The sequence below is a fragment of the Tauraco erythrolophus genome, chromosome 3 (genome assembly GCF_009769465.1).
Source record: "Tauraco erythrolophus isolate bTauEry1 chromosome 3, bTauEry1.pri, whole genome shotgun sequence".
Lineage (NCBI taxonomy): Eukaryota > Metazoa > Chordata > Aves > Musophagiformes > Musophagidae > Tauraco > Tauraco erythrolophus.
In genome coordinates this window covers 12,192,449-12,202,924 of record NC_141467.1, presented here as the reverse complement: position 1 = coordinate 12,202,924, position 10,476 = coordinate 12,192,449, and positions in this window count along the sequence as shown.

The window sequence follows — 10,476 nt, the reverse complement described above, 5'->3', positions numbered from 1 at the left end:
TGAGGATGATGGTTCTCCCTGCTTGGAGGTGTCACCAAAGCCTAGTTGGACTGCCGTTGGCATTAAAACCTCATCAGTAAGGAATAAAAGATGGGTCGTTGTCATTGGTGACTCACTGCTTAAGGGAACAGAAGGCCCGATATGCAGACCAGACCCACTGCACAGGGAGGTCTGTTGCCTCCCAGTGCTCAGAGTTAAAGATGTAAGGAAGAAGCTTCCTTCCCTAGTATGGCCCTCAGACTATTACCCCCTTTTGTTGCTTCAGGTAGGCAGTGAGGAATTAGGAAGAACCACTCCAAAGACAATGAAGAAGGACTTCAGAGCCTTGGGGTGCCTGATCAAGGGATCAGGAGCACAGGTTGTGTTCTCCTCTATCCCTCCAGCTGTGGGCAATAATGAGGGTTAATAATGTGGCAATAATGTGGGCAATAATGAGGCTAATTCTGGGCAGGAATTAGCCAGATTAATACCTGGCTCCGAGCCTGGTGTATCTGGCAGGGATTTGGGTTTTTTGACAGTGGCTGGATCTGCAAGAGGCCAGGTCTGTTAGAAAGGCATGGTAATAGCCTGTCCCACAGAGGGAGAAGGGTTTTGGGAAGGGAGTTGGCAGGGCTCATAGACAGAGCTTTAAACTAGGTATGAAAGGGGGTGGGGGTGAAATCAGGATCACTGGAAGGGAGCCGGAATGCAGTATGCCAGTGCTTGTGGGGGAGGAATGCACTAGCAAGATCGCACAGTCTTGTGAATTAGCAAGGGATCAAGGTGTCATGCCGGGTTGCAGACAGAGCACAGGGGTTGTTGAGGGGTTGGTTACTGTGGAAACATCTGAGCATCATCAGGGGGCTCCAGGTACCTCATCAGGGACCCAACTCAAATGTCTCTATACGAATGCCCACAGCTTGGGCAATAAACAAGAGGAGCTGGAGATGCTTGTGAGCCTGCAGCGTAATGACCTGATCGGCATCACAGAGACATGGTGGAATGACTCCTGTGATTGGTGTGTTGGACTAGAGGGGTATAAACTGCTCAGGAAGGACAGGCAGGGGAGACAAGGAGGGGGTGTTGCCCTCTATGTCAACGAACAGCTAGAATGCATGGAGCTCCACCTGGCAAGTGATGATGAAAGAACCGAATGACTGTGGGCCAGGGTGAAAGAAAGGGTAGGAGACTTTACAGTGGGAGTGTGCTACAGACCACCCAATCAGGAGGACCAAGTGGATGAGGCCCTACATAGGCAGATAGGAGTTACTGCTCGTTTACAAGCCCTGGTCCTCATGAGGGATTTTAACCACCCCAATATCAGTTGGAAAAACAACACGGCAGGAAACAAGCAATCCAGGGGATTCCTGGAATGCATTAATGATAACTTCCTTATCCAAGTGATAGAGGAACCAATGAGGAGAGGTGCCATGTTAGACCTCGTTTTCGTCAATAGGGAAGGGCTGGTAGGTAATATTGAACTCGTGGGTAGCCTTGGCTGCAGTGACCATGAGATGGTGGAGTTTGAGATCCTAAGGGCAGCTAGGAGGGGGAAGCTCAACAAGCTTGAAACCCTCGATTTCAGACGAGCTGACTCTCGCCGCTTCAGGAACCTCCTTGATAGTGTGCCATGGGATAAAGCCCTGGAGGGACTGGGAGCCCAGGATTGCTGGTTGGCTTTCAAGGATCATCTCCTCCAAGTTCAAAGGCATTGCATCCCTAAAAGGAAGAAATCAGGCAAAAACACCAGGAGACCTATATGGATAAACAAAGAACTCCTGGCTAAAATCAAGTACAAAACGGGATTACACAAAGCATGGAAGCAGGGACTGGTAACCTGGGATGAGTACAAGGGAGTTGCTCGGGTACTCAGAGACCAGGTTAGAAAAGCTAAGGCCCTGACAGAGTCAAATCTGGCCAGCGATATTAGAAGTAACAGAAAAGGATTCTATATGTATGTGAGAGAAAAAAGAAAAACGAGAGAGAATGTGGGGCCCCTCCAGAAAGATACGGGTGACCTGATTGCTGAGGACATGGAGAAGGCTGAAATATTCAACAACTTTTTTGCCTCAGTCTTCACTGGCAACCACTTGAACCACACCACCCAAATCACAGATGATGTTGGCTGGGTCTGGGAGAGTGAAGAACCACCCAGGGTAGGAGTAGATTGGGTCCGGGAACACCTAGAGAACCTGAAGGTGCACAACTCCATGGGACCTGATGAGATACATCCACGGGTCCTGAAGGAACTGGCGGCTGAAGTTGCTAGGCCACTAGCCATCATATTTGAGAGGTCCTGGCAGTCTGGTGAGGTTCCTACAGATTGGAAAAGGGCAAACATAACCCCCATCTTTAAAAAAGGGACCAAGGACAACCTGGGAAACTATAGAGCAGTCAGCCTTACCTCTGTGCCAGGTAAAATCATGGAACAGATTCTCCTGGTAGCTGTACTAAGGCACATAAAAAGTAACCAAGTGGTTGGTGACAGCCAACATGGCTTCACTAGGGGCAAGTCGTGCCTGACTAATTTAGTGGCCTTCTACGACAAAGCAACAGCACTGGTTGACATGGGTAAAGCAAGAGATATCGTTTTCCTGGACTTGTGCAAGGCGTTTGACACTGTCCCACATGACATTCTTGTCTCTAAAATGGAGAGACACGGATTTGACAGATGGACCACTCGGTGGATAAAGAACTGGTTGAATGGTCACAATCAAAGAATTGTGGTCAATGGCGCGATGTCTACATGGAGACCAGTGTCAAGTGGTGTCCCTCAGGGGTCCGTTCTGGGTCCAGTGCTGTTCAACATCTTTGCCAGCGACATGGATGATGGCATTGAGTGTACCCTCAGTAAGTTTGTCAATGACACCAAGTTGTGTGGTGCTGTGGACTCACTTGAGGGAAGAGATGCCATCCAGAGGGACCTTGATAGGCTTGAGAATTGTGCCAGTGCAAACTGCATGAGCTTCAACAAGTCAAAATGCAAGGTCCTTCACCTGGGTCGGGCCAATCCTAGGCACAAATACAAATTGAGCACAGAGTGGGTTGAGAGTAGCCCTGAAGAGAAGGATTTGGGGGTGTTTATAGATGAGAAGCTCAACATGAGCCAGCAGTGCACTCATGCGGCCCAGAAGGCCAACTGCATCCTGAGATGTATCAAGAGAAGCGTGGTCAGCAGGTCAAGAGAGGTGATTCTCCCCCTCTGCTCTTGTGAGACCCCACCTTGAATACTGCGTCCAGTTCTGGTGTCCCCACCATAAGAGAGACATAGATTTGTTGGAGCGTGTTCAGAGGAGGGCCACGAAAATGATCCAGGGGCTGGAGCACCTCTGCTATGAGGACAGGTTGCGGGAGCTGGGATTGTTCAGCTATGAAAAGAGAAGACTTCGGGGGGACCTAATAGCTGCCTTCCAATACCTGAAGGGAACTTACAGGAAGGCTGGGAGGGACTTTTTACAAGAGTGTCCACTGATAGGACAAGGGGAAATGGGTTTAAGTTGAAGGAGAACAGATTTAGATTAGATCTTAGGAAGAAATTCTTCAGTATGAGGGTGGTAAGACTTTGGAATAAATTGCCCAGAGAGGTTGTGGATGCCCCCTCCCTGAAGGTGTTCAAGGCCGGGTTGGACGGAGCCTTGAGTAGCCTGGTCTCGTTGAGAGGCGTCCCTGCCCATGACAGGGAGGTTGGATTAGATGATCTCTAAGGTCCCTTCCAGCCTATGCCATTCTATGATTCTGTCACAAAGACATAGCTAGCCTTGGATCCAAGATCCTTAATACTTCATAAACAGCCAAACATTGCATACAGAAACTAAGTGGAGTCAGATCACATACCACTTGTGTAAAGTTTTTTGTTTGTTTGTTTGTTTTTTAAAGCAAGAGGTGCTTTTTGCTGGGCTTTCAATAAGGTTATATAAAACGAAAAAACATTGGATCAAAGGTGCCAGGGACTCCTGTGCTATGAGAATTATGTTAGAATCATAGAATCGTAGAATCGTAGAATCATAGAATGGTTTGGGTTGGAAGGGACCTCAAAGATCATCTAGTTCCAACCCTCCTGCCATGGGCAGGGAAACCCTCCACTACACCAGATTGTTCAAAGCCTTGAACACTTCCAGGGATGGGGAGCAGGAGGAGGGGAGGAGGTGCTCCAGGCGCCCTGGCAGAGATGGCCCTGCCGCTGCTGCAGAGACTCCAGTTGGACAAGTGTTTCCCTGCAGCCCCTGGGAGAGGACCATACTGGAGGAGGTGGGTATTTCCTGAAGAAACAGCAGCCCATGAAGCACCCCACATTGGAGCATGGGAGAAGTGTGAGGAGGAAGAAGCAGCAGGGAGGAGCTGTTACCTGTCCCATCCTATCATGGTCCTTGAACCTGTCCTGAGCATGTCCTGGGGGCTCAGATATCCAGGGACTGTCCCAGACATCTCAGCCCCTTGGAGCTGTGGCTGTGACCAGAGTGACTTTTCCCCACCCTCCCCCGGGTCTGTCCTGCACTACCTTTTCTCACTGTTGGGCTGTGCCCATTCCCAAGTCAGCCCAGTCCTAGGGATGCAGCCCTGCCACTGACTCTTCCAACGCCCCAGCTGTTTCCGAAGGAAGTAATGGCGGAAATGGGAAGGGCCCTGGCCATATGGGACAGTGCAGCCAGGCAGACAACCCTCACATGACAGCTGGAAGGCAAAAGTTGGTGCTGCTGAGCTGTCTTGCCCATGTCACTGGCTGTTAAAGATAACTGTCAGTCCTCTGGTGAGCTCTTCATTTATGAGTGTTGTGGGTTAATGCCACCATCCAATCTAGATGATCTAGATATAGAGCTAGAGGTATAGATAGAGATATAGATAGGGACTTTATTTACGACATTGAATCAAATCAGTTTCTTGGCTCAGAATTCCTGATCCGCAGCCCCGTTGCTTGACTGCTATCCCACGGGGCAGTTCTTGCAGAAATAACACTGTCCCTCAAGAACCTATCTCCTGATAGAAGTACTAGAAGACTGCTTGGCCCCTCCAAACACAGGCCAAGAAGGTAAAACTGTGTGTAGATAAAGGGCATTCCTGTTTACCCAAGCTGTTTGGAGCATCTTTTTTAAAAGTCGAAGGTGAGGAAAGAGTTTGAAAAAAATCAGCCCTAATTATGTTGTGAGATTTGACAAAAGTGTGGGCCCATTCCTTTTTACAATGTGTAATTTACTTGTCCAAAGGAAAGATCTTTAAAGAAATATCACATATCTTGCAAAATTTACTGTTAAATCTTCTGTGCTCTTCTGAATGAAGGAAGAAGGATGGCTTGACCTCTGTCTGGCACAACACCATGCCATGTTTTCATTGCAGTATTTCAACGCTTATCTGCACTTCAGATCAAATGCAAAACTCCACTTCTGTCTTTCCTCTTTTTCCCTTCCCCAGACCCCCCCTTTCAAAATAAAACATCAATCAAAGGAGCTTTTGGCTTGATACACTAAGCAGTTAACATCATCACAGATCAGCACCCAGAGAAAACAGGGGTCTGAAATCTTTCCACACTGATAATAAATTGCCAGCCACTTCTGTGAACCTGCCCATGCTGGTGTCTGCTCAGGCAATGGCCTCACAACCACAAAGCCCGTAAGGTTACTGCCCTTCCTTAGGGAAATATCTCGTGGTCCATATACAGCTGTTTTGTAGCTTAGAGACTGAGCCAAAGAATGTGTCCTTTTTTCTGATGTTAAAGTCCCCACAGATTACCAAAATACAGACTACGAATAAATTTATTTTACTTAGAAGAACCCTCTGGGGGAAGATGAAAAAGATCGTACATTTACATTAATAGATCTATTAAGTAAACATCTATCTGATTCATTGTCCGGTAAGACAGGACCAAGACTACTGAAAGCCTCCCTGACATGTTTACTAGGTTGAACTGTTTACTGAACAAAGACACGATATTACAATTATAATTTTCAAAATGGATTTGCGATCAGAAAGGCAATAATCAGCCCTGTCAAAATGGGATAAAGAAGATGGGACTTTTCATAGCACTCTTTGGAGCTGGCAGAGGCACCAGGCAGGATGTGTGTTGGGAAAAATGGGAAGCATAAGCCATTTGATTTGGCGCAAAATGATCTGACAACATTACACTGTCCTATCGTTCATGACAGTAGCCAAGTGTGACTCTTAATGCACAGGTAAAGGGCTGTCTATGGAAGGTGAAAGGGTTTTTCATCAGTCTGTCAATGCATCTCCTCCTTCACCCAGTGTCAGGGTGCTGGGGTACTGACAGCCCTTGCTGACCTGCCTTGTTCCGGTGCTTTTGCCCAGTGATCGCTGGACTGCTGGTGAGACCTGCTGCTCAGGTCACATCATCCTGCCTCCCCTCGCTGTCCCCAGAGGGGAGCCCATGAGGGTAGGTGCCATCTAACTGCCAAGAGTGGCCCTCAATGCTCCCCGGCTTGACACGTGATTTTTGCCAGCTTCAAGGCTTTTGAATGAAGTGATGCCCGTTTTGGCCATGGCCTATAGCTGTTAGTACGGATTTTTGCAGCAGCCTCTGCTTTAGTTCTCTGCCTCTGCACACTTCTCATTTAAATGGCCATATACGTGAGCCCCTGTATGAGTTATTCTGGGCCATCCCGGAATACAGGGAATCACTGTCGTGGCCTTCTCTGACTTTTTTGCTGGCCATGGTATAGCTGTTTGTGGATCCTGCTGACCATGCCAAATGTGTGAGTAAGCACAGGCAGGGCGCAGGAACAACCACAAAACTATTCATGAAATATGAAGAGTAAATTTATTTTCATTACCTCACTGACTGGGAGATCCTCTAGCATGGATCGAGCTCCACAGTGCCCGAGTCCCCATTTGTGTGCCTCAGTCCTAGTGCTGCTTCAGGCATCCTCTGGCTGGTGAAGTAACAAAAATAAATTTAGTCTTTGCGTTTCGTCCATGGTCTTGTGGTTGATTCCTGCACCCTGCCTGTGCTTACTCACACACACACATTTACTACAGTTCTGCAGAATTAAAGTAACATCCTGAATTGTTTACATGCTAGCCAGGTTATTAAAGAAACATTCCTTTCAGGCACAGTTTTTGTTCATTAATGTCAAATTGTTATCATCTAAAATCTATGACTAACACAGACTGTACAATACGTTCCAGAAAATTCAAATCTTATTTAATTACAAAGACATTCATTTCTACATTAAAATGACATCTGAAAGATTGTTTTCTACTTTGGCAAAAAGTAATAAAAAAAAACCAACCAAAACCAGATATGTCTGTTTCTTGTTTCTGCTGGATATGGATATATATATCATATATATCTATATGATATATATCAGCATAGCAGTGCCATGTAAGACATCAGCTCCACCCTGTATCTTGTAGCTAGATGCCCCTGCCAGCCCTGCTCCTCCCTTTGGCACCGCTGAGGAGTGAGGGTGCACACTTTGGAGGGCATTTACAGACATTCCTCTGCAGCAGAGGTATGCAGAGGTAGCTCTGTCTTAACTGTTACTCAGCTTCAAAGACAGACCATCAGCCCGAGCATTTTGGTACAAGCAGTAAAACTATCCTGCATTTGTGTGCATTACAAAATCAGGTCTTAAACCAAATATACTGAGCAGCGACTGTCTTCCACGTGCATCACCAGCTCTCCACCCCAGCCACACTGCAGTTTCCCTGCTTGTCACTGTGGAACAAAATGAGCTTTTTCAGGAAAAATGGACAGAGGATGAATCAAATAGCTGAGGCTACCGTGCCCTCTATCACCATTTTTTCCCTCATTGCAGGCTTTCTATCTCTGGCAGCTCTGTTCTTTCCCTTCCCCTGATGACTGCACTGTGAGTCTATCTCCCTACTCATGGACAGAGCTGGACTGTGGAGGTCAAAGAGTCAACTGCATAAATATTTTTCTTCTGCCACTGCTGTTGAGGAAGAAAATCACTCTCCAGCAAGGTCAGTCTTGGGGGAAGAGACCTGTCTCCGGGAGACTCAGGATGAGGATTCTATCTCCTTATTCCTCCAGTGAGCAGCACCTGGAAGGGCCCCTCCTGGCCTGCCTGATGGTCCCTGATGGCCCCATCAGTGCCACAAACCCTTTACGTGTCCCATCCTCTCTCAGGAGCGAAGATGAGAGGAAAGACATCAGTCTTCTACCTTCGGCTTTCAGTGTGTCTTGCAGGAGGAACTCCTCTGTCCCTGTTGCAAAGGTGCAGCTCCCACACCCCAATGCAGATGGGAAGTTAAGGACACAGCAAACCCAGTCCCAGGTCCTACCTTGGCACAGACCCCCTCCCTCACCCTCATCAGTTTCAGCCACTGACCCATCTCAGGAGAGAGGCAGCCTGGCTAGGTCCACACCAACCACAGTGAGTACCGTGACACCCCACAAAGGCAGACTCGTTCCTTACCTTTCTTTTAGTCTGTGGGCCCCTGGCTGCCCTGCTTCTCTGTCACAAGCACAGCTCATGAAGGTGCTTCATCCCTTCGCTGGTGCTCGATCCTTTTGCTGGTACTCACATCCCCACAGCCTTACAGGCGACTCCCACCTCCCTCCTCTCTCAGTTAAGGGAAATTTTCTTCTACAAGGAAAAGCTGCTCTTCACTGTATCCCCAAACATTCAGGAGATGGCTCTGGTCTGAATTTTTATCTGATTCTGTTTTGTGGTTGGGTTTTTTTTACAGTTTAATTGCAATTCACTTGCACATTCACATACATCATTTCAAATAGGGATATTTAGCCCTCTCAAGGAGGGAGCCACCTCGCTGGAGAGACACAAATCATTCCAGCCCTCTCTTGCTAAATGCTGGCTACTTATTGTCCGCAGTTTCCATAAATGCTCTAATGGTTTTGCACATCTTCTACCACAGAGGACTGCATTGTCTGCTAGGAAGCTTTCTTATGGGATTGCTTACCTTTAGCAGAATGGTTAGCATATAATTTTACTCAAGGCCCTTGGCAAAACAAAGAAAAATAATATAACATTTGCATTTGTCTTTCACTACATTACAGAATGAGATCTGCTATGTGCAAACTTAGGACTAGACCTCCTAAAACAGGTCTAACACATGTTCATCCCTCACCTGCCCTAAGTGACATTAAATCTTAGATTTATTCAATGTACAGTGTCAGTCAGTCAAGAAACATCTCACAGTAGTGTTATTAATATTAAACTGAGATAATACGCTGAATTTCACTGTACTATGTTCTGTTCTAATGTTTATGTCCTTTATACTCTGCTTGCTACCCAGCATCTCTTCCAGTCAGTCTCGTTATTGCCATAAATGTATTTTGGAAAACATGATTTTAGTAAGACTCCAAGGTATATGAAAGCCTTCTGGAACACTCTGCCCTGCACAAGGTGGTCCTTCCCCACAGCTTGATTTCGCTCAGCTATGAACAGTAGTGTCTGAGCTGACTCAAATACCTGACTTCAATGCATCAAAGCCTGCCTTGAGGCTTTCTTCTGTTTACTTCAACTTTATTTTTTTACTTAAAAGATAGTACTGGCTACCGAGTTCCTGTTAACACTGAATTTCTGCTATCATCTGTGTAATTCTAATTGCCTGGACTTGAATGCCTCCTTGCTCCAGACAGCCGACGGTTTCTCCCGAGTCCCTCCCTACCTTAACTGTAGGCTAGTTATTAAATTGGGAGGTGGCTGGTCCTCCTTAACTGGCACAGGGCTAGTCCTTTTCAAAAAGTAACACCGATGTGATAAATCTCTGTCTTTTCTCACACTTTGAACATTGAAAAAGAAAGACAACTCTTTTTTTTTCCTTTTTTTTTTTTTTTAAGTGTGGTATTTTGTAAATTCCTGTAATTAAAACCACATCTTGGATGGATTCTGTTTCCATGCCTCTAAGTGCTATTTTATTTCAAGTAAATATGGAACTGCTCACAGCTAGCTCATTAAAGTTCCCGAGAAGTGCAAATCAAAAGCTGATGCTTTAGTGACTTCCATTTCCGAGACAGTCCAAAAGTTTAAATACAGGCAACAATATCATGCCAGACAGAAATACTTCACTAATACGATTTTTTTTCCTTGTTTATAAATTGCAGGAAAAATAGAAATATGTTTATAAAATATATATGATACACTACAGGTTTCATGGGGTGCTTGACAGCAAAAAAAAAAAAGCAAATTTCTCTGTCCTTTAGTCCCTGGGAAAGAAATACTGTGCTTGGAAGTCTGACAGAATAAAATCTGCAGGTTGAAACTCCTGCCTTTGGTAAGGTTACGGACACTGCTTCTTCTTTTCTGATGAGTCGCTTCATGTATCATTAAGCAGTGCAGAAGAATAGAAGTAGTTCCCTTTTTTCCTTTTGTTTCTCAAATTTCAAGAAAGCAAATAATCCCAGCAACAAAACCTCTGCTCCTTTTCCTCCCTCCTGCTGGTTTTAAAATCTATTTCCTTCCACTTGGTTCTCTCCTCTTTGCTTCTAAGCCTTTAACTCAGTTGATTTCTGACTCTAGACAGTAGTCATTCATGCTTCACACACTCTGAAAAACACCTTCC